This window comes from Pseudophryne corroboree, chromosome 4, assembly GCF_028390025.1.
Source record: "Pseudophryne corroboree isolate aPseCor3 chromosome 4, aPseCor3.hap2, whole genome shotgun sequence".
In the NCBI taxonomy this organism is placed as follows: Eukaryota; Metazoa; Chordata; class Amphibia; order Anura; family Myobatrachidae; genus Pseudophryne; species Pseudophryne corroboree.
The window spans coordinates 186,826,038-186,849,425 of record NC_086447.1 but is presented as its reverse complement, the minus strand read 5'-3'; positions in this window follow the sequence as shown (position 1 = coordinate 186,849,425).

Genomic DNA, 23,388 nt, shown 5'->3' with positions numbered 1-23,388 from the left:
GTACAGTGCAGAGTTTTGCTGACCAGTGACCACCAGTATTATACGTTGTCTGCCTGAAAAACGCTCCATATCTGTGCTCAGTGTGCTGCATATATCTGTGCTCACACTGCTTTATTGTGGGGACTGGGGACCAGCAGTATTATATAGGAGGAGTACAGTGCAGAGTTTTGCTCACCAGTGACCACCAGTATTATACGTTGTCTGCCTGAAAAACGCTCCATATCTGTGCTCAGTGTGCTGCATATATCTGTGCTCACACTGCTTTATTGTGGGGACTGGGGACCAGCAGTATTATATAGGAGGAGTACAGTGCAGAGTTTTGATGACCAGTGACCACCAGTATTATACGTTCTCTGCCTGAAAAACGCTCCATATCTGTGCTGCATTGTAGTATATAGTAGGAGTACAGTGCATAATTTTGCTGACCACCAGTATATAATATATAGCAGTACGGTACAGTAGGCCACTGCTGTACCTACCTCTGTGTCGTCAAGTATACTATCCATCCATACCTGTGGTGCATTTCAGTTTTGCACAGTTTGCTGACCACCAGTATATAATATATAGCAGTAGGGTACAGTAGGCCACTTCTCTACCTACCTCTGTGTCGTCAAGTATACTATCCATCCATACCTGTGGTGCATTTCAGTTTTGCACAGTTTGCTGACCACCAGTATATAATATATAGCAGTACGGTACAGTAGGCCACTGCTCTACCTACCTCTGTGTCGTCAAGTATACTATCCATCCATACCTGTGGTGCATTTCAGTTTTGCACAGTTTGCTGACCACCAGTATATAATATATAGCAGTACGGTACAGTAGGCCACTGCTCTACCTACCTCTGTGTCGTCAAGTATACTATCCAACCATACCTGTGGTGCATTTCAGTTTTGCACAGTTTGCTGACCACCAGTATATAATATATAGCAGTACGGTACAGTAGGCCACTGCTCTACCTACCTCTGTGTCGTCAAGTATACTATCCATCCATACCTGTGGTGCATTTCAGTTTTGCACAGTTTGCTGTCCACCAGTATATAATATATAGCAGTACGGTACAGTAGGCCACTGCTCTACCTACCTCTGTGTCGTCAAGTAACCTATCCATCCATACCTGTGGTGCATTTCAGTTGTGCGCAGTATATATAGTAGTAGGTCATTGCTATTGATACTGGCATATAATTCCACACATTAAAAAATGGAGAACAAAAATGTGGACGGTAAAATAGGGAAAGATCAAGATCCACTTCCACCTCGTGCTGAAGCTGCTGCCACTAGTGATGGCCGAGACGATGAAATGCCATCAACGTCGTCTGCCAAGGCCGATGCCCAATGTCATAGTAGAGAGCATGTAAAATCCAAAACACAAAATTTCAGTAAAATGACCCAAAAATCAAAATGAAAAGCGTCTGAGGAGAAGCGTAAACTTGCCAATATGCCATTTACAACACAGAGTGGCAAGGAACGGCTGAGGCCCTGGCCTATGTTCATGGCTAGTGGTTCATCTTCACAAGAGGATGGAAGCACTCATCCTCTCGCTAGAAAAATGAAAAGACTTAAGATGGCAAAAGCACAGCAAAGAAATGTGCATTCTTCTAAATCACAAATCCCCAAGGAGAGTCCAATTGTGTCGGCTGCGATGCCTCACCTTCCCAACACTGGACGGGAAGAGGTGGCGCCTTCCACCATTTGCACGCCCCCTGCAAGTGCTGGAACGAGCACCCGCAGTCCAGTTCCTTATAGTCAAATTGAAGATGTCACTGTTGAAGTACACCAGGATGAGGATATGGGTGTTGCTGGCGCTGAGGAGGAAATTGACAAGAAGGATTCTGATGGTGAGGTGGTTTGTTTAAGTCAGGCACCCGGGGAGACACCTGTTGTCCGTGGGACGAATATGGACATTGACATGCCTGGTCAAATTACAAAAAAAATCAGCTCTTCGGTGTGGAATTATTTTAACACAAATGCGGACAAAAGGTGTCAAGCCGTGTGTTGCCTTTGTCAAGCTGTAATAAGTAGGGGTAAGGACGTTAACTACCTCGGAACATCCTCCCTTATACGTCACCTGCAGCGCATTCATCATAAGTCAGTGACAAGTTCAAAAACTTTGGATGACAGCGGAAGCAGTCCACTGACCACTAAATCCCTTCCTCTTGTAACCAAGCTCCTGCAAACCACACCACCAACTCCCTCAGTGTCAATTTCCTCCTTACACAGGAAAGCCAATAGTCCTGCAGGCCATGTCACTGTCAAGTCTGACGAGTCCTCTCCTGCCTGGGATTCCTCCGATGCATCCTTGAGTGTAACGCCTCCTGCTGCTGCTGGCGCTGCTGTTGTTGCTGCTGGGAGTCGATCGCCATCCCAGAGGGGAAGTCGGAAGACCACTTGTACTACTTCCAGTAAGCAATTGACTGTCCAACAGTCCTTTGCAAGGAAGATGAAATATCACAGCAGTCATCCTGCTGCAAAGCGGGTAACTCAGGCCTTGGCAGCCTGGGCGGTGAGAAACGGGGTTCCGTTATCCACCGTTAATTCACAGGCAACTACAGACTTGATTGAGGTACTGTGTCCCCGGTACCAAATACCATCTAGGTTCCATTTCTCTAGGCAGGCGATACCGAAAATGTACACAGACCTCAGAAAAAGAGTCACCAGTGTCCTAAAAAATGCAGTTGTACCCAATGTCCACTTAACCACGGACATGTGGACAAGTGGAGCAGGGCAGACTCAGGACTATATGACTGTGACAGCCCACTGGGTAGATGTATTGCCTCCTGCAGCAAGAACAGCAGCAGCGGCACCAGTAGCAGCATCTCGCAAATGCCAACTCGTTCCTAGGCAGGCTACGCTTTGTATCACCGCTTTCCAGAAGAGGCACACAGCTGACGACCTCTTACGGAAACTGAGGAACATCATCGCAGAATGGCTTACCCCAATTGGACTCTCCTGGGGATTTGTGACATCGGACAATGCCAGCAATATTGTGCGTGCATTACACCTGGGCAAATTCCAGCACGTCCCATGTTTTGCACATACATTGAATTTGGTGGTGCAGAATTATTTAAGAAACGACAGGGGCATGCAAGAGATGCTGTCGGTGGCCCGAAGAATTGCGGGACACTTTCGGCATTCAGCCACCGCGTGCCGAAGACAGGAGCACCAGCAAACAGTCCTGAACCTGCCCTGCCATCATCTGAAGCAAGAGGTGGTAACGAGGTGGAATTCAACCCTCTATATGCTTCAGAGGATGGAGGAGCAGCAAAAGGCCATTCAAGCCTATACATCTGTCTACGATATAGGCAAAGGAGGGGGTATGCACCTGACTCAAGCGCAGTGGAGAATGTGCAAGGTTCTGCAACCCTTTGAACTTGCCACACGTGAAGTCAGTTCAGACACTGCCAGCCTGAGTCAGGTCATTCCCCTCATCAGGCTTTTGCAGAAGAAGCTGGAGACATTGAAGGAGGAGCTAAAACAGAGCGATTCCGCTAGGCATGTGGGAGTTGTGGATGGAGCCCTAAATTCGCTTAACCAGGATTCACGGGTGGTCAATCTGTTGAAATCAGAGCACTACATTTTGGCCACCGTGCTCGATCCTAGATTTAAAACCTACGTTGGATCTCTCTTTCCGGCAGACACAAGTCTGCAGAGGTTCAAAGACCTGCCGGTGAGAAAATTGTCAAGTCAAGCGGAACGTGACCCGTCAACAGCTCCTCTTTAACATTCTCCCGCAACTGGGGGAGCGAGGAAAAGGCTAATAATTCCGAGCCCACCCGCTGGCGGTGATGCAGGGCAGTCTGGAGCGAGTGCTGACATCTGGTCCGGACTGAAGGACCTGCCAACGATTACTGACATGTCGTCTACTGTCACTGCATATGATTCTCTCACCATTGAAAGAATGGTGGAGGATTATATGAGTGACCGCATCCAAGTAGGCACGTCAGACAGTCCGTACGTATGCTGGCAGGAAAAAGAGGCAATTTGGAGGCCCTTGCACAAACTGGCTTTATTCTACCTAAGTTGCCCTCCCTCCAGTGTGTACTCCGAAAGAGTGTTTAGTGCAGACGCTCACCTTGTCAGCAATCGGCGTACGAGGTTACTTCCAGAAAATGTGGAGAAGATGATGTTCATCAAAATGAATTATAATCAATTCCTCCGTGGAGACATTCACCAGCAGCAATTGCCTCCAGAAAGTACACAGGGACCTGAGATGGTGGATTCCAGTGGGGACGAATTAATAATCTGTGAGGAGGGGGATGTACACAGTATAAGGGGTTGTTAGGATCTCCTGCTCTGTGCTGCCACGTCGCCATGGCAACCGGGAGGCAAGTGTTAGCGAAGTAACCTGAGCGCAGCTGATACTCCGGTCCGGGTTTTTACTGTGTAGTGGTTACAGGCTCTGTGCACGGCAGGGAATCCGGCGCTGGTTTTGTGCTCACAGTCTGTGAGGTCTGAGTGGGGCATGGACAGCACCTGCTATATAAACCATCCTCTCAGGCTAGGCAAATGCTGCTGAATCTTTGTTTGTTAGTCAGTTCCAGAGAGTTAGCTAGTACTGTGTGACTTTGTATTTACTTGTTGCTTACTGCGAATAGGCCTTGGGATTCGGTACTTCATTCTGCCAATCCAGACCTAGCAGTAAGACTGGAGTCAGTTGTTTGACCTGCTGGGGTTCTTTTGTTATTCTGTGAACCCAGCAGGTTTGCGGCTGTACTCTCAGACCTGCTTGCTTAATCCTCCCTCACTGTGCAGGGCGTCCAGGTGTCAGTTTAGTGGCAGTAAGCTGAACCTGTGCCCTGCAAGTGGGGGTTAGGATTGTGGATACTCTCCTTGTGTCTATATTTCTATCTCTGACCAAGGAGTTTATTCCCACACCCGTTGGTAACCCTTTGGGGTTTTTTCTGTTGCTCTTAGCAACATCATTTCAGGTGCTCCACATGTTAAATCACTACACATCGCTTCATTGTCCACTCTATTCTATCTGAGCATTCCTGACACTAGGGAGACACCCAATTCCTGAGCCTTTGGGCTTCTCCGTTCACTTTGTGTTTATTAGTTATTCCATCACCTCCTGTGTATGTTATGTTATACTGTCTGTGAGTTCGTTTGCTTCGCTTCCCTCTCTGTTCATACACCGGTATACTCCTGTTAGCACTGGTGTGCGTAACATATTCAGCAGCCTAACTCCTGTTGAAATTTTGTGGGAATATGGAGCATACCCCTCAAAATACTTTGCAACAGGTGGTCGATCAGGTGCAGGTCCTGACTCGACAATTTAATGAGATGTCCATTAAAATGAACACCCCGCAGGCCGCTAGCAGAGCTCCCGCAGCAGCAGCGGCAAGTTCAGGGGTTAAGGAGCCGAAAGTAAATCTCCCGGATCGTTTTTCTGGAGATCGCTCGCAGTTCTTTTGTTTCAAGGAGAGCTGTAAGCTATATTTCAGGCTTAGGCCCCAGTCTTCTGGGTCGGAGATTCAGCGGGTGGGCATGGTGATTTCCTTGCTACAAAGAGACCCACAGGTCTGGGCATAGGGTTACAGCCTGACTGCCCGTCGCTTAGAAGTGTTGATGCTTTTTTTACGGCACTGGGCATTTTGTATGATGACCCTGACAAGATGGCTTCAGCCGAGGCTCAGATTACGGTTCTTAAGCAAGGGCGACGGCCAGCTGAGGTTTATAGTACGGAGTTTCGGAGGTTGGCTCATGATACCCAGTGGAATGACCCAGCCCTGAGAAACCAGTACCGAAGAGGCCTTTCTCACCAGATAAAGGACCAACTGGTACAATATCCCTCGCCTGATAGCTTAGATCAGCTCATGCAGTTATCCATCCGGGTGGATAGACGGCTGAGAGAGCGTAGGCTTGAAAGGGAGACCGCAGTTTCCTTTTTTCCCAAGGGAACCTCAGACTCTGAGGAATATTCCGAGGAGCCTATGCAGATTGGGGCTACCCGCCTCTCCTCGCGTGAGAAGACGCGGAGGAGACAGCAGGGTTTGTGTTTGTACTGTGGGAATAAAGGTCATGTTGTAGTATCATGCCCAGAAAAAACGGAAAACTTCAGGGCCTGAGGGTGATCGGAAATATCCTGTCAGGCCAGAAGTCAGAATTTCCCAAAAAGACTTTTCTCATTCCGGTGACTTTGGAGATCCTCGGTCAAACTGTCAAGACTGAGGCCTTTGTTGACAGTGGGGCCGATGGGGTTTTCATGGACCGTCAATTCGCCCTGGAACACTCTGTTCCCTCAGTACCTTTGGCATCAGAGATTGAGATCTGTGGGTTAAACGAGGAACCATTGTCCCAGGGTAAAATTACCTCCTGCACCAGCCAAATTCCTTTGTTTATTGGAGCCACACACTCTGAAAAATTGTCTTTTTATGTGACTGTCTGTTCTTTTGCCCCATTGGTTTTGGGGTTACCCTGGTTAAGGGCCCATAACCCTCAATTTGACTGGGTCTCTGGGGAGATTCTTAGTTGGGGTAGTGATTGTTTCAGGAGTTGCTTGAGCCTTCCAGTCAGGCTCTCGCAGCTAAGTTTGCCAGGATTGCCAGGATGTTATGCAGATTTTGCGGATGTGTTCTCCAAAAAAGTTGCAGAGGTACTACCTCCCCATCGCCCCTATGACTGTGCCATTGATTTGTTGCCGGATGCTAAGCTTCCCAAGAGCAGGTTGTACTCCCTGTCACGTCCTGAGACTCAGGCTATGGCAGAGTACATTCAGGAGAACTTGGCTAAGGGATTTATCAGACCCTCACAGTCCCCAGTTGGGTCGGGGTTCTTTTTCGTGGGTAAAAAGGACGGTTCGTTGCGACCCTGCATCGACTTCAGGGAATTGAACCGTATCACGATTAAAAACTCGTACCCACTGCCTCTCATTTCGGTTTTGTTTGACCAGCTTCGTACTGCCACCATTTTTTCTAAGATTGACCTACGCGGTGCTTACAATCTAATCCGAATAAGAGAGGGGGATGAATGGAAGACTGCCTTTAATACCCACTCAGGGCATTATGAATATTTGGTGATGCCTTTTGGGCTCTCTAATGCCCCGGCAGTCTTCCAGGAATTCATGAACGATGTGCTCAGGGAATATTTGGATAGATTCTTAGTTGTTTATCTAGATGACATCCTAATCTTCTCTCATTCCCTGGAGGAACATCGGAAGCATGTACGCTTAGTCCTCCAGAAACTCAGAGACCACCAGCTTGGGGCGAAGCTGGAGAAGTGCGAGTTTGAAGTCCAGCAAATCGCATGTCTAGGGTATATTATCTCCTCAGAAGGTTTCCAAATGGAGGGTTCTAAGGTACAGGCAGTCCTGGATTGGGTGCAGCCCACTAGTTTGAAGGCGCTTCAGCGTTTTCTGGGCTTTGCGAATTTTTATAGACGGTTTATCGCTGGATTTTCGTCTATAGTGGCCCCCTTGGTGGCACTCACTAAGAAAGGGGCGGATGTTGCTCACTGGTCTTGTGAGGCCAAAGCGGCCTTTGCCCGTCTCAAAAGGGCATTTGTCTCGGCCAAGGTGCTGCGACACCCAGATCCAGAGCGTCCTTTTGTGGTAGAAGTGGATGCCTCTGAGATAGGTATTGGGGCAGTGCTCTCTCAGATGGGGGTGTCTGATAATCGCCTTCATCCCTGTGCTTACTTTTCCCGTAAATTTTCGTCTGCCGAGATGAATTATGATGTGGGTAACCGGGAATTGTTGGCTATAAAGGATGCACTCCGGGAGTGGAGACACTGGCTTGAGGGGGCTAAGTTTGTGGTCTCAATTCTCACTGACCATAAGAATCTGGCATATTTAGAGTCAGCGAAGCGGCTCAATGCCAGGCAGGCACGATGGGCTTTGTTTTTTGCTCGCTTTAATTTTTTGATAACATATCGCCCTGGGTCAAAAAACATCAAGGCTGATGCGCTCTCGCGGAGTTTTGCTCCAGTTCAAGAGACCATCGAGAAGCCATTGCCCATTGTGTCCCCATCATGTATTAAAGTGGGCATTACCCAGGACCTCTTGTCATTAGTCCTTAGAGCACAGGAGCAGGCTCCTCCAGACCTTCCGGTAGGTCTCTTGTTTGTGCCTCCTAGGTTAAGACAGCGAGTGTTCCTGGAATTCCACGCCAAAAGGTCGGCAGGGCATCCGGGTATTGCCAGAACTTGGGAGTTGCTGTCTAGGGCGGTGTGGTGGCCCTCGGTGGCTAGGGATGTGGATCAGTGGGTTCGGGCATGTGACGATTGTGCCCGAAATAAAACTCCTAGAGGGGTTCCTGTCGGCCCATTACATCCACTCTCTATTCCGTCTAAGCCATGGACCCACATTTCCATGGATTTTGTGGTGGACTTGCCCAAAGCCTCGGGGATGACAGCCATTTGGGTTGTCGTTGACAGGTTTTCGAAGATGGCGCATTTCGTTCCACTGGTTGGGTTGCCATCGGCCAGACGCCTGTCTGAGTTATTTATGCAGCATGTTGTGCGCCTCCACGGGTTGCCACTTGATGTGGTCTCTGACCATGGATCCCAGTTTGTGGCCAAATTCTGGAGGGCATTTTGTTCTGATCTCCAGATTTCTGTGAGCTTGTCGTCAGGCTACCATCCACAGTCTAATGGGCAGACTGAGAGGGTGAACCAGTCCTTGGAGCAGTTCCTCAGGTGTTATGTCTCCAAGTGTCATACTGACTGGGTTGCTCATCTGTCCATGGCGGAGTTTGCCTATAACAACGCGGCTCACTCTGCTACAGGGATCTCTCCCTTCCTTTGTGTGTATGGGCATCATCCTAAGACCAATTCTTTTGACCCCCTGGATTCCACGTCTGGTGGTTCCTCTGTTGTTTCGGTCCTTAGGGGTATTTGGAGGAAAGTGAAGAAAGCCCTCGTGTCTGTGTCATTAGTGACCAAAAGGGTTTTTGATAAGCGGAGAAGACCCTGCAGCTTCAAATTAGGAGACTTTGTCTGGTTGTCCACCAAGAATTTGAAGTTGAGACAGCCATCTCATAAGTTTGGCCCCCGGTTCATCGGCCCTTATAAGATCACCAGGGTTATCAATCCGGTGGCATTTCAGTTAGATCTGCTCCGTTCATTGGGTATCAATAAAACATTTCATTGTTCCCTTTTAAAACTGGCGGTTAGTAATCCTTCTTCCAGTGGAAGACCTTCTCCTCTTCTGATACGGGGTCAGAGGGAGTTTGTGGTTGAAAGGGTTCTTGACTCCAAGATGGTTCGGGGTCGGCTGTCATTTTTGGTGCACTGGAAGGGGTATGGCCCGGAGGAGCGGTCGTGGGTGCGCAGTTGTGATCTTCATGCCCCCAGACTGATACACTCTTTCTTCTCGCAGTTCCCCGATAAACCCGGTAGTAGGGGTTCTTTGACCCCTCGTCAGAGGGGGGGTACTGTTAGGATCTCCTGCTCTGTGCTGCCACGTCGCCATGGCAACCGGGAGGCAAGTGTTAGCGAAGTAACCTGAGCGCAGCTGATACTCCGGTCCGGGTTTTTACTGTGTAGTGGTTACAGGCTCTGTGCACGGCAGGGAATCCGGCGCTGGTTTTGTGCTCACAGTCTGTGAGGTCTGAGTGGGGCATGGACAGCACCTGCTATATAAACCATCCTCTCAGGCTAGGCAAATGCTGCTGAATCTTTGTTAGTCAGTTCCAGAGAGTTAGCTAGTACTGTGTGACTTTGTATTTACTTGTTGCTTACTGCGAATAGGCCTTGGGATTCGGTACTTCATTCTGCCAATCCGGACCTAGCAGTAAGACTGGAGTCAGTTGTTTGACCTGCTGGGGTTCTTTTGTTATTCTGTGAACCCAGCAGGTTTGCGGCTGTACTCTCAGACCTGCTTGCTTAGTCCTCCCTCACTGTGCAGGGCGTCCAGGTGTCAGTTTAGTGGCAGTAAGCTGAACCTGTGCCCTGCAAGTGGGGGTTAGGATTGTGGATACTCTCCTTGTGTCTATATTTCTATCTCTGACCAAGGAGTTTATTCCCACACCCGGTGGTAACCCTTTGGGGTTTTTTCTGTTGCTCTTAGCAACATCATTTCAGGTGCTCCACATGTTAAATCACTACACATCGCTTCATTGTCCGCTCTATTCCATCTGAGCATTCCTGACACTAGGGAGACACCCAATTCCTGAGCCTTTGGGCTTCTCCGTTCACTTTGTGTTTATTAGTTATTCCATCACCTCCTGTGTATGTTATGTTATACTGTCTGTGAGTTCGCTTGCTTCGCTTCCCTCTCTGTTCATACACTGGTATACTCCTGTTAGCACTGGTGTGCGTAACAGGGGTGAGGAATCGGACGATGAGGAGGAGGTGGACATCTTGCCTCTGTAGAGCCAGTTTGTGCAAGGAGAGATTGATTGCTTCTTTTTTGGTGGGGGCCCAAACCAACCAGTCATTTCAGTCACAGTTGTGTGGCAGACCCTGTCGCTGAAATGATGGGTTTGTTAAAGTGTGCATGTCCTGTTTATACAACATAAGGGTGGGTGGGAGGGCCCAAGGACAATTCCATCTTGCACCTCTTTTTTCTTTCATTTTTCTTTGCATCTTGTGCTGTTTGGGGACAATTTTTTTGAAGTGCCATCCTGTCTGACACTGCAGTGCCACTCCTAGATGGGCCAGGTGTTTGTGTCGGCCACTTGGGTCGCTTAGCTTAGTCATCCAGCGACCTCGGTGCAAATTTTAGGACTAAAAATAATTTTGTGAGGTGTTCAGAATAGACTGAAAATGAGTGGAAATTATGGTTATTGAGGTTAATAATACTATGGGATCAAAATGACCCCCAAATTCTATGATTTAAGCTGTTTTTGTAAAAAAAATAGCCAAATCCAAAACCAAAACACAAAACCCGAAAAATGTCCGGTGCACATCACTAGTTTTTACACAGTGATCAGCCTGTGTGTCCATCAGATACACAGAGCTGATCACACTGCCACCTCTCTGCACAGCTTTCTGGCCTAGGGGCAGAGAAAGCTGTGCAAGGGTACAGGATTCACAGTGAGCGTAATTATCACAGGGCTCACTGCTGTGTTTTAAAAAAAATATTTTTTCGTAAATTTGATCAGATAAACTGCTCCAAAAACCCTTTCATACATTTAAGTGATACTAAAATAATGTGAAACGGGTGTGAAAACACCCTTTTTCACATTATTTAGTAAAATAAAGATTAAAAAATCTGCCCCTAAAAAAGTTATTTAGGGCCTAATTCGGAAATCGCAAAACTACAACTCCTTTCTCTAGCATGCTGGGGGACGCCCAGCACAGGGCAAGGCTGCCCCACATGCCGGGTGCTGCCCCCTACTGAAATGCGAGCACTCCGCTAAACAGCGAAGCACTTGCATATTAATGGTAGCCCTCTACATTCGCAGCCTAGCTGCAAAGGCAGTTGCCAGGCCGCCATGTTTTGGGTAGTAGCAGATGAATGTGATGGCATGCAGCCGCCGCGGCCTTCCCTGCAAATGGTCCAGACACGACTCCGTTGCTACCCCCCACCATCTGTTAAACTGCGAACATAGTTTAAGTCCTCGCGCATGCACGCAGCAACATGTGCGCATGCGTAGAGGTGTGGAAATTGCCCAATAGCGATCCATACTGAATTAGGCCCTTATTGCAGTGTGCTTCATAAACACACCAATTGTGTCTAAATAAGTAAAAAGTGATAATATAAAAATCACTTGTGATTGTGATACTATATAAAACTAAAAAGTCACTCTAAAATTGGCATGCTCCAAACTATGAAAAAAAATTCTAGTCATGAAGGGACAAAGGATTAAAGGTGGGTACTACACACTAGTAGATATATCTGCAGATCAACTGATCTGCAGATATATCTATGGACGGATCGGGCAGTGTGCTGTGCATACACACTGCCCGATCCGTCGGGGACTGACGTCATGAACTAGGCGGGCGTGTACACACGCCCACCCAGTTCAGCTGTCAATCACCGCCGGCCGCCGCAGCATGTTTACGGGTGGTCGGCCGACCGCCCCGTACACACACAGCGACGCGCCAATATATCGGTAGGTATATTGGCTGTCGGCTGTGCCGACGCGATACGTCTGTGAACGACGGAGTTCACAGACGTATCGGCCGTACACACTGGCCGACGGTCCCGCGATATATCGGCCGTTCAAGAGAACGGCCGATATATCGACCAGTGTGTACGGGCCTTAAGGGAATTATTCAGCTTCAGTTGCAAAATTGCCAATCGGACGATTATTGGCAGACTGCGCATGTGCAATTTAGTGAAATGTGATCGCAATTTGATTGACAGGTAATGACCTTTGTAGGTGTTAACATGGAGTTTGTAGGGAGTGGTTGTAAAAACACAGGCAGATCATGGACGTTTTCGGGGGGTGTGTATCTGATGTCAGTTGCAATGGATTGCGACTAAAACATGGCGCCGCTGCAACTGCATTCTCATTATTCTGAGTAGCCCTGGGTCAACCGCAATAGTCAATGGTACTCAATTTCTGCTTATGCATCGCAACTTTGAGATTGCATCGGTGGGCGTCTTTTACCCTTATGGAAGGCTCTTCACATGCCATTTTTTGCAGAAGCAGGATTGAGAAAATCGCCATTTCTGTCTCAATAGCGATCCAAGCTGAATTAGGCCCAAAGGGCTGTAGAAATAACGCAATCAAATTTCACCACATTCACAGTGAATGGGCGCTGCAGAACCCTTGTGGCGCCATATAAATAAAGGATGATAATAATAATAATAATAATACCAACTGCATATGTACTAATATTTGCGATTAGTATCACAATGCGGTAAGAGCTGCCCCTTGCGATACCTGGTGTGCCAGGTGAGAGGTTGGCGGGGGTCTCTGTCACCTCCTAGCACTGGGAGGTGACGTCTGCAGCCAGTCCCGGGCTCCTCCTCCTCCTTCCTGCAGCCGGAAGTACAGATGGCATTTTTTCTGAGGGTGGAGGAGGTTGGGATCCGGGACCGAGATGGGAGGTTGCCAGCACACAGGTATGGGGGTGCTGGCATGAGCGGCGCTGGGTGGCAGGATGCGGTAAGAGACCCATAGGCTTCTATAGGGTAACGCCATAAAAAGCTGGCATTACCCTCTGCATCACTAAGCTGGCAAATGGAGCTTAACACATTCAAAAATGCAGTAAAAACCCTGAAAACTGGGTTTTTACAGCATGTTTCCTTTAGTAAATCCCAGCCTGTGGTCCTGATTCAGAGATGAACGCAATGCAACTGCTGATATCAGCAAGTGAAGCTGCCACCCAGAAATGAAAAGAGACGCCCACTGGAGCTACCGCAACTCAGCCACAATTATATAACATACACAGCCTATACGCAAGAAGGTCTGTGGCTACGCAGAATGGACTCGGCAGCAGGCACACAGGCGCCATGTGTTTGCATGTAGAGTCCCAGCTGACATCAGATGCATGCCCCGAAAACGGCCATAACACGCCTGTGCGCCTTTTATGCCCACTTCCTACTAACACCATGTTAACACCCCACTTCCTGTAAATCACGCAGCGGAACCTTGGCACATGCGTAATGCGAACTCAGCACATGCGCAGTCTGCTGATAATCACTCCGTGGACCATCGGCTTTGCGGCCTTCCCTAAATCAAGCCCTAAGGTTCATCACTGACCATTGTGTACCTGCATGTGGTGACTCCATGCATGTTTCTGGCTATCGGTGTTCTTGGAGAAAACACATAGGAACACGTGAATAAAAGATGTTTTAGATGGGTTCACTACGGTATGCCGGCGGTCGGGCTCCCGGCGACCAGCATACCGGCGCCGGGAGCCCGACCGCCGGCTTACCGACAGTGTGGCGAGTGCAAATGAGCCCCTTGCGGGCTCGCTGCGCTCGCCACGCTATGGGCACGGTGGCGCGCTACGCGCTCCACGCTATTTTATTCTCCCTCCAGGGGGGTCGTGGACCCCCACGAGGGAGAATAAGTGTCGGTATGCCGGCTGTCGGGATCCCGGCGCCGGTATACTGTGCGCTGGGATCCCGTCAGTCGGCAAACTAAAGACCACCTATTCAGATATTTATGGAGTTGAGCGATAATCGGTAAACTGCGCCTTTGTCTAAGACACACTGCGTACACGCCAGCGAACCTCTGCGATGTTGCTTGTAGTGAGGATTTATTTTTATATGCAAAGTAATTGACAGTCAGGAAGCGTTTGGAGGAGGTAACGGTGAGTGGTGGCAAAACTGCAGACGTGTCAGGAACCATTTTGGCGTTCCTGTATGCTTAAAACATGTTGCCGGCATCTCAGTACATGAGGCCATTCAGATGGTTGATTTTTGAAGCATCTGCAACTGACTCTGCGTCTTTGTACGCAGCTGATAAGGTTTGCAATACCGCCTCTGGGCATCTCAATACATATCCCGGCGCCTGCAACATTTGCAGACTTTCGCACAGTGGCTGCGTACAAAGACGAAGCTGTGAATGCATTAGCATAGAGCTCTGAAGCAGGCTCAACAACCACTTGAACAGCTTTTGCTGTAAATAGGTAAAAGAAATGAAAGCATGGGTTATATATTCTAGTGGTTTTATTTCAGATATAAAAAGTAAAAGTTTGTGGTGTTTATGGAGTTGTGTTAGTAAACATCCTACTGACAAACAGTGCAGGTTTAGGTATAGCAGGCAGCATATTGCAGGGATCAGCACTAAGCTGCGCCAGAGGATGTTTTGCTAATCCTCAGACCCAGCGCTCCTCTGCAATCAAGATGACATTTCAGAGATGGAACTGAGGCGGAACATTCAAATCCTAAGAATCTCCACAGAGATTAGGGAGGAATCTGCAATGCAGCACTAGACTGCCAGACCTTTATGGAAGCACTACACTCCTTCAGCACCAGAGTTTAGTAGCGATACATCCGTGTTAGACCTTTATAATGAGGCCCACACCTTTACAGTGATACAGCACACCTTGAGTGCCAGACTTCTGTACTAATACACCAACAATACAGTTAGAATTCTAAAGATACTCCACAGCCAGTCTTCATTTAATGACTGAGAGCAGAGTAGAATGTGGTGGCTGCTTGCAGAGTGTACATTGCATATTTCTGTCTGTGCATGCTCTGAAAATGAGTGCATATAAGTACACATATAGATATAGGGGGTCATTCCGAGTTGATCGCTCGGTAAAAATCTTCGCATCGCAGCGAATTTCCGCTTAATGCGCATGCGCAATGTCCGCACTGCGACTGCGCCAAGTAAATTTGCTATGCAGTTAGGATTTTTACTCACGGCTTTTTCATCGTTCTGGCGATCGTAATGTGATTGACAGGAAATGGGTGTTACTGGGCGGAAACAGGCCGTTTTATGGGCGTGTGGGAAAAAACGCTACCGTTTCCGGAAAAAACGCAGGAGTGGCCGGAGAAACGGAGGAGTGTCTGGGCGAACGCTGGGTGTGTTTGTGACGTCAAACCAGGAACGACAAGCAGTGAAATGATCGCAGATGCCGAGTAAGTCTGGAGCTACTCAGAAACTGCTACGAGGTGTGTAATCGCAATATTGCGAATACTTCGTTCGCAATTTTAAGATGCTAAGATTCACTCCCAGTAGGCGGCGGCTTAGCATGAGCAAATCTGCTAAAATCCGCTTGCGAGCGAACAACTCGGAATGACCCCCATAGGGAGGTATTCAATTCTTGCCGGAAACTGCCGTCTTGTCGAAGAGATGGCAGTTCTATCAGGATTAAGTCGGAAGGGGTTCCGACCTATTCAAAGACTCTTGTTTTTTTCCGTCAAGTCAGACAAGTCCGACATGGATTGTTGGAATCCACGTACTGTCAGAAGCGCGTCCAATCCCGCACACCCTTCTGCAGCTGCCGGGCACGCACCTCCACCACCACCGAGCCACTGGGGAATGAGGAGGGCTGCAGGGGCCCGAGCACCTCCACCCCCGAGGCCCAGGAGGACCTGTCGTGGAACGGGTCGCCCGCGGCGACTCCCGCAGGACGCGGCTCCTTGATGAAGACCAACTGCCGCTTCTGCCGTTAGAGGGCGGGGGTGATGTAGCTGCTGCAGGGCCGGCATGGGGCTGGAAGTAGAGGCGCAGGGTGAAGCGCGTGCCTTCGACCGCCCTCCAGGGATACACGGCAGGTTTTAGCCCCATTTCCAACAATGTCAATCCGACTTTAAAAAAAGTCGAATTGGCATTGTCGGAAATGGGCCAAACCTGTCGAGTTTGGCTGATTATTGAACACTCACATGTCGGATCCTTTCCGTTGGAAAGGATCCGACATGAATTGAATATACCCCATAGGCTCCCATTTATTAACGAGTTTTAATAAACTCGTTTTTAATGATCTTTAGGTGCTTTTTGTATCTATTATCAGAACTTCGTCCCCTCATTACAAAATGCATGTCTGTGAATTTATCAACGAGCGTTATGTCTAAAATAGCGCTCATTTATCTTATCTGGACTCGCCTGTCTCCTCCTGCAGATTAAAATGAACTGTGGAATTGTTTTCCCAGCGCTGCCCCCCACGGCTCCAGAAAGTAAGTCCGGCATGACTTGCGGGAGGCGGGTTTCTATGGAAACATCCTCCCAATGCAGCTCCCTAATGGCCACGGCGTCCAGAAGTCTTAATTGCGCAGGTGCCGGCAAATAGCAAAGGACGGAGCATGCGCAGTCACTAAGGAAATCAGGGCTACCCTAGGATTGGTGATCGGGGCTATGGTGTGGGCTGCCGGTCATCGAGGCTTCCTGCTGCCCCTGTGACCTCCGATGCAGTAAAGTGATGCTGCAAAGCGCCCCTTCTCCATTTGAATTAGGTTAACTTACCTCATTTCTTAGTTTGGTGCCCACCCACCTGGATATCTTTTCTCTTCTCATCTCTTTCCGTATCTGTTCCTTTCTCTCTTTTTCTCATTACAGTCTGCCACACCATCACTTTTCTTGTCACCTACCTCCTCTTTTACTCCCCCTTTAATTATAATATTGGTCACTATGTTGTATGCTAAATCCTGATAGACATCGACTATGTTCTGTTTTGATGCTCATTTGTGATTGCCTTTTCTATCACAGCTGTAACCGTCTCAATAAAATTTATGTTTACAAAAACACAAAAAAAACAACAATTAACTAGAGCACTACTATAGTGCATACAATGAAAAAAAGCTGCAGAAGGAGGTGTCTCTCTAGAAGAATTTGGGGGTATACTTAAAATGTTGCTATAGCGTCCACAAAGTTCTGGCTACACCCCTGGGAGATTATAATACATTGTACAACCAAAATCTGTGTGTATTGTTGGACTCAAGCATTAATTTAACTTTTTTATATTTCTTTACATTGGCCCTCTTTCCGAGCTGATCGCTCACAGCGATCAGGTGAAAAAACATCATTTATGCGCATGCGCATGGTACGCAGCGCGCATGCGCTAAGTACTTTCACACAAAACTTTGTAGTTTTACTAGTGATGTGCACCGGAAATTTTTTGGGTTTTGTGTTTTGGTTTTGGGTTCGGTTCCGCGGCCGTGTTTTGGATTCGGACGCGGTTTAGCAAAACCTCACCGAAAATTTTTTGTCGGATTCGGGTGTGTTTTGGATTCGGGTGTTTTTTTCCAAAAACCCTAAAAAACAGCTTAAATCATAGAATTTGGGGGTCATTTTGATCCCATAGTATTATTAACCTCAATAACCATAATTTCCACTAATTTCCAGTCTATTCTGAACACCTCACACCTCACAATATTATTTTTATTCCTAAAATTTGCACCGAGGTCGCTGGATGGCTAAGCTAAGCGACACAAGTGGCCGACACAAACACCTGGCCCATCTAGGAGTGGCACTGCAGTGTCAGGCAGGATGGCCCTTCAAAAAAATTGTCCCCAAACAGTACATGATGCAAAGAAAAAAAGAGGCGCACCAAGGTCGCTGTGTGACTAAGCTAAGCGACACAAGTGGCCGACACAAACACCTGGCCCATCTAGGAGTGGCACTGCAGTGTCAGGCAGGATGGCCCTTCAAAAAAAAAGTCCCCAAACAGCACATGATGCAAAGAAAAAAAGAGGCGCACCAAGGTCGCTGTGTGACTAAGTTAAGTGACACAAGTGGCCGACACAAACACCCGGCCCATCTAGGAGTGGCACTGCAGTGTCAGGCAGGATGGCCCTTCAAAAAAATTGTCCCCAAACAGCACATGATGCAAAGAAAAAAAGAGGCGCACCAAGGTCGCTGTGTGACTAAGCTAAGCGACACAAGTGGCCGACACAAACACCTGGCCCATCTAGGAGAGGCACTGCAGTGTCAGGCAGGATGGCCCTTCAAAAAAATTGTCCCCAAACAGCACATGATGCAAAGAAAAAAAGAGGCGCACCAAGGTCGCTGTGTGACTAAGCTAAGCGACACAAGTGGCCGACACAAACACCTGGCCCATCTAGGAGTGGCACTGCAGTGTCAGGCAGGATGGCCCTTCAAAAAAAAATGTCCCCAAACAGCACATGATGCAAAGAAACAAAGAGGCGCACCAAGGTCGCTGTGTGACTAAGCTCAGCGACACAAGTTGCCGACACAAACACCTGGCCCATCTAGGAGTGGCACTGCAGTGTCAGGCAGGATGGCACTTCAAAAAAATTGTCCCCAAACAGCACATGATGCAAAGAAAAAAAGAGGCGCTCCAAGGTCGCTGTGTCACTAAGCTAAGCGACACAAGTGGCCGAAACAAACACCTGGCCCATCTAGGAGTGGCACTGCAGTGTCAGGCAGGATGGCCCTTCAAAAAAATTGTCCCCAAACAGCACATGATGCAAAGAAAAATGAAAGAAAAAAGAGGTGCAAGATGGAATTGTCCTTGGGCCCTCCCACCCACCCTTATGTTGTATAAACAGGACATGCACACTTTAACGAACCCATCATTTCAGTGACAGGGTCTGCCACACGACTGTGACTGAAATGACTGGTTGGTTTGGGCCCCCACCAAAAAAGAAGCAATCAATCTCTCCTTGCACAAACTGGCTCTACAGAGGCAAGATGTCCACCTCATCATCATCCTCCGATTCCTCACCCCTTTCACTGTGTACATCCCCCTCCTCACAGATTATTAATTCGTCCCCACTGGAATCCACCATTTCAGGTCCCCGTGTACTTTCTGGAGGCAATTGCTGCTGGTGAATGTCTCCACGGAGGAATTGATTATAATTCATTTTAATGAACATCATCTTCTCCACATTTTCTGGAAGTAACCTCGTACGCCGATTGCTGACAAGGTGAGCGGCTGCACTAAACACTCTTTCGGAGTACACACTGGAGGGAGGGCAATTTAGGTAGAATAAAGCCAGTTTGTGCAAGGGCCTCCAAATTGTCTCTTTTTCCTGCCAGTATAAGTACGGACTGTCTGACGTGCCTACTTGGATGCGGTCACTCATATAATCCTCCACCATTCTTTCAATGGTGACAGAATCATATGCAGTGACAGTAGACGACATGTCAGTAATCGTTGGCAGGTCCTTCAGTCCGGACCAGATGTCAGCACTCGCTCCAGACTGCCCTGCATCACCGCCAGCGGGTGGGCTCGGAATTCTGAGCCTTTTCCTCGAACCCCCAGTTGCGGGAGAATGTGAAGGAGGAGATGGTGACGGGTCACGTTCCGCTTGACTTGACAATTTTCTCACCAGCAGGTCTTTGAACCTCTGCAGACTTGTGTCTGCCGGAAAGAGAGATACAACGTAGGTTTTAAATCTAGGATCGAGCACGGTGCCCAAAATGTAGTGCTCTGATTTCAACAGATTGACCACCCGTGAATCCTGGTTAAGCGAATTAAGGGCTCCATCCACAAGTCCCACATGCCTAGCGGAATCGCTCTGTTTTAGCTCCTCCTTCAATGTCTCCAGCTTCTTCTGCAAAAGCCTGATGAGGGGAATGACCTGACTCAGGCTGGCAGTGTCTGAACTGACTTCACGTGTGGCAAGTTCAAAGTGTTGCAGAACCTTGGACAACGTTGAAATCATTCTCCACTGCGCTTGAGTCAGGTGCATTCCACCTCCTTTGCCTATATCGTGGCCAGATGTATAGGCTTGAATAGCCTTTTGCTTCTCCTCCATCCTCTGAAGCATATAGAGGGTTGAATTCCACCTCGTTACCACCTCTTGCTTCAGATGATGGCAGGGCAGGTTCAGGAATGTTTGGTGGTGCTCCAGTCTTCTGTACGCGGTGCCTGAATGCCGAAAGTGGCCCGCAATTCTTCGGGCCACCGACAGCATCTCTTGCACGCCCCTGTCGTTTTTTAAATAATTCTGCACCACCAAATTCAATGTATGTGCAAAACATGGGACGTGATGGAATTTGCCCAGATGTAATGCATGCACAATATTGCTGGCGTTGTCCGATGTCACAAATCCCCAGGAGAGTCCAATTGGGGTAAGCCATTCTGCGATGATCTTCCTCAGTTGCCGTAAGAGGTTTTCAGCTGTGTGCCTATTCTGGAAAGCGGTGATACAAAGCGTAGCCTGCCTAGGAATGAGTTGGCGTTTGCGAGATGCTGCTACTGGTGCCGCCGCTGCTGTTCTTGCTGCGGGAGGCAATACATCTACCCAGTGGGCTGTCACAGTCATATAGTCCTGAGTCTGCCCTGCTCCACTTGTCCACATGTCCGTGGTTAAGTGGACATTGGGTACAACTGCATTTTTTAGGACACTGGTGACTCTTTTTCTGAGGTCTGTGTACATTTTCGGTATCGCCTGCCTAGAGAAATGGAACCTAGATGGTATTTGGTACCGGGGACACAGTACCTCAATCAAGTCTATAGTTGCCTCTGAATTAACGATGGATACCGGAACCACGTTTCTCACCGCCCAGGCTGCCAAGGCCTGAGTTATCTGCTTTGCAGCAGGATGACTGCTGTGATATTTCATCTTCCTCGCAAAGGACTGTTGGACAGTCAATTGCTTACTGGAAGTAGTACAAGTAGTCTTCCCACTTCCCCTCTGGGATGATGATCGACTCCCAGCAGCAACAACAGCAGCGCCAGCAGCAGTAGGCGTTACACTCAAGGATGCATCGGAGGAATCCCAGGCAGGAGAGGACTCGTCAGACTTGACAGTGACATGGCCTGCAGGACTATTGGCTTTCCTGTGTAAGGAGGAAATTGACACTGAGGGAGTTGGTGGTGTGGTTTGCAGGAGCTTGGTTACAAGAGGAAGGGATTTAGTGGTCAGTGGACTGCTTCCGCTGTCACCCAAAGTTTTTGAACTTGTCACTGACTTATGATGAATGCGCTGCAGGTGACGTATAAGGGAGGATGTTCTGAGGTGGTTAACGTCCTTACCCCTACTTATTACAGCTTGACAAAGGCAACACACGGCTTGACACCTGTTGTCCGCATTTGTGTTGAAATAATTCCACACCGAAGAGCTGATTTTTTTTGTATTTTGACCAGGCATGTCAATGGCCATATTCCTCCCACGGACAACAGGTGTCTCCCTGGGTGCCTGACTTAAACAAACCACCTCAGAATCCTCCTTGTCAATTTCCTCCCCAGCGGCAGTAACACCCATATCCTCATCCTGGTGTACTTCAACAGTGACATCTTCAATTTGACTATCAGGAACTGGACTGCGGGTGCTCCTTCCAGCACTTGCAGGGGGCGTGCAAATGGTGGAAGGCGCAAGCTCTTCCCGTCCAGTGTTGGGAAGGTCAGGCATCGCAACCGACACAATTGGACTCTCCTTGGGGATTTGTGATTTAGAAGAACGCACAGTTCTTTGCTGTGCTTTTGCCAGCTTAAGTCTTTTCATTTTTCTAGCGAGAGGATGAGTGCTTCCATCCTCATGTGAAGCTGAACCACTAGCCATGAACATAGGCCAGGGCCTCAGCCGTTCCTTGCCACTCCGTGTTGTAAATGGCATATTGGCAAGTTTACGCTTCTCCTCAGACGCTTTTAATTTTGATTTTTGGGTCATTTTACTGAACTTTTATGTTTTGGATTTTACATGCTCTCTACTATGACATTGGGCATCGGCCTTGGCAGACGACGTTGATGTCATTTCATCGTCTCGGCCATGACTAGTGGCAGCAGCTTCAGCACGAGGTGGAAGTGGATCTTGATCTTTCCCTATTTTAACCTCCACATTTTTGTTCTCCATTTTTTAATGTGTGGAATTATATGCCAGTATCAATAGCAATGGCCTACTACTATATTTACTGCGCAAAACTAAAATGCACCACAGGTATAGAATGTAGATGGATAGTATACTTAATGGATGATGAGTGACGACACAGAGGTAGGTACAGCAGTGGCCTACCGTACTGCTATATATAGTATACTGGTGGACACTGTCAGCAAACTGCAAAACTAAAATGCACCACAGGTATAGAATGTAGATGGATAGTATACTTAATGGATGACGAGTGACGACACAGAGGTAGGTACAGCAGTGGCCTACCGTACTGCTATATGTAGTATACTGGTGGACACTGTCAGCAAACTGCAAAACTAAAATGCACCACAGGTGTAGAATGTAGATGGATAGTATACTTAATGGATGACGAGTGACGACGCAGAGGTAGGTACACAGCAGTGGCCTACCGTACTGCTATATATAGTATACTGGTGGACACTGTCAGCAAACTGCAAAACTAAAATGCACCACAGGTATAGAATGTAGATGGATAGTATACTTAATGTCACGATCCGGGTATCTGGACGCCATTTCTTACCCATCAGATGCCTCCTAAGGCTGGCTCAGCGCTCCAGGACCGGATCCCATCTGTTATCCTAATGTTCACATTCCTGCATCCTCTCCTGTCTCTCTGAGACGCTGTCACAGTAACGCCTTATTACATCTGGCATGGCGTCTCCCGCGGCCTCCGCCGCCGTCCCTGAGCTTCTGCATGCAGAGTGTCAGAGTGGCGATTACGTCAGCCGCGGCCTCCGCTGTGTCCGCGTGGTTGGATGTGCACTTGTCAGCCTGGCGTCTCCTGTCTCCAGTGGCCGGCGCCGCCATTACTGTTTTCATTACCACATGGATTACAAACCAAACTTCCCTCCAAGTGTCTGCATGGGCGCAGCCATCTTGGATTCTGTCAGCTGATCATTTCCTCCAATCTGTTGTCAGTATTGTTAATCTGCATAATTGCCTAGCCAATCCCTTCCTTGCTGCAGGTATAAATACACTGTGCCTGAGCAAGGAAGGCGTCAGTGCTTTGGTTGTCAAACCTAGTTCCTGTTTGTCTCTCTCCTGTGATTGTCTTCCAGGTTCCAGCTCCTGTCTCAAGACTTCCACCATAGAGACCCGCACCAGCATTCCACCTGCGGTGTAGCCTGACTCTCCAATCCATTGTGGATTCATCTGTTTCCAGCTACAACATTACCTGCTTCCAGCTCAGCTTCCAGCAGAGTACAGCTTCCCTTAAAGGGCCGGTGTCCTTTCTACACTTTACCACTCTCCACCGGTATTATTATTTCTCCGCTCTCAAGTTCTAC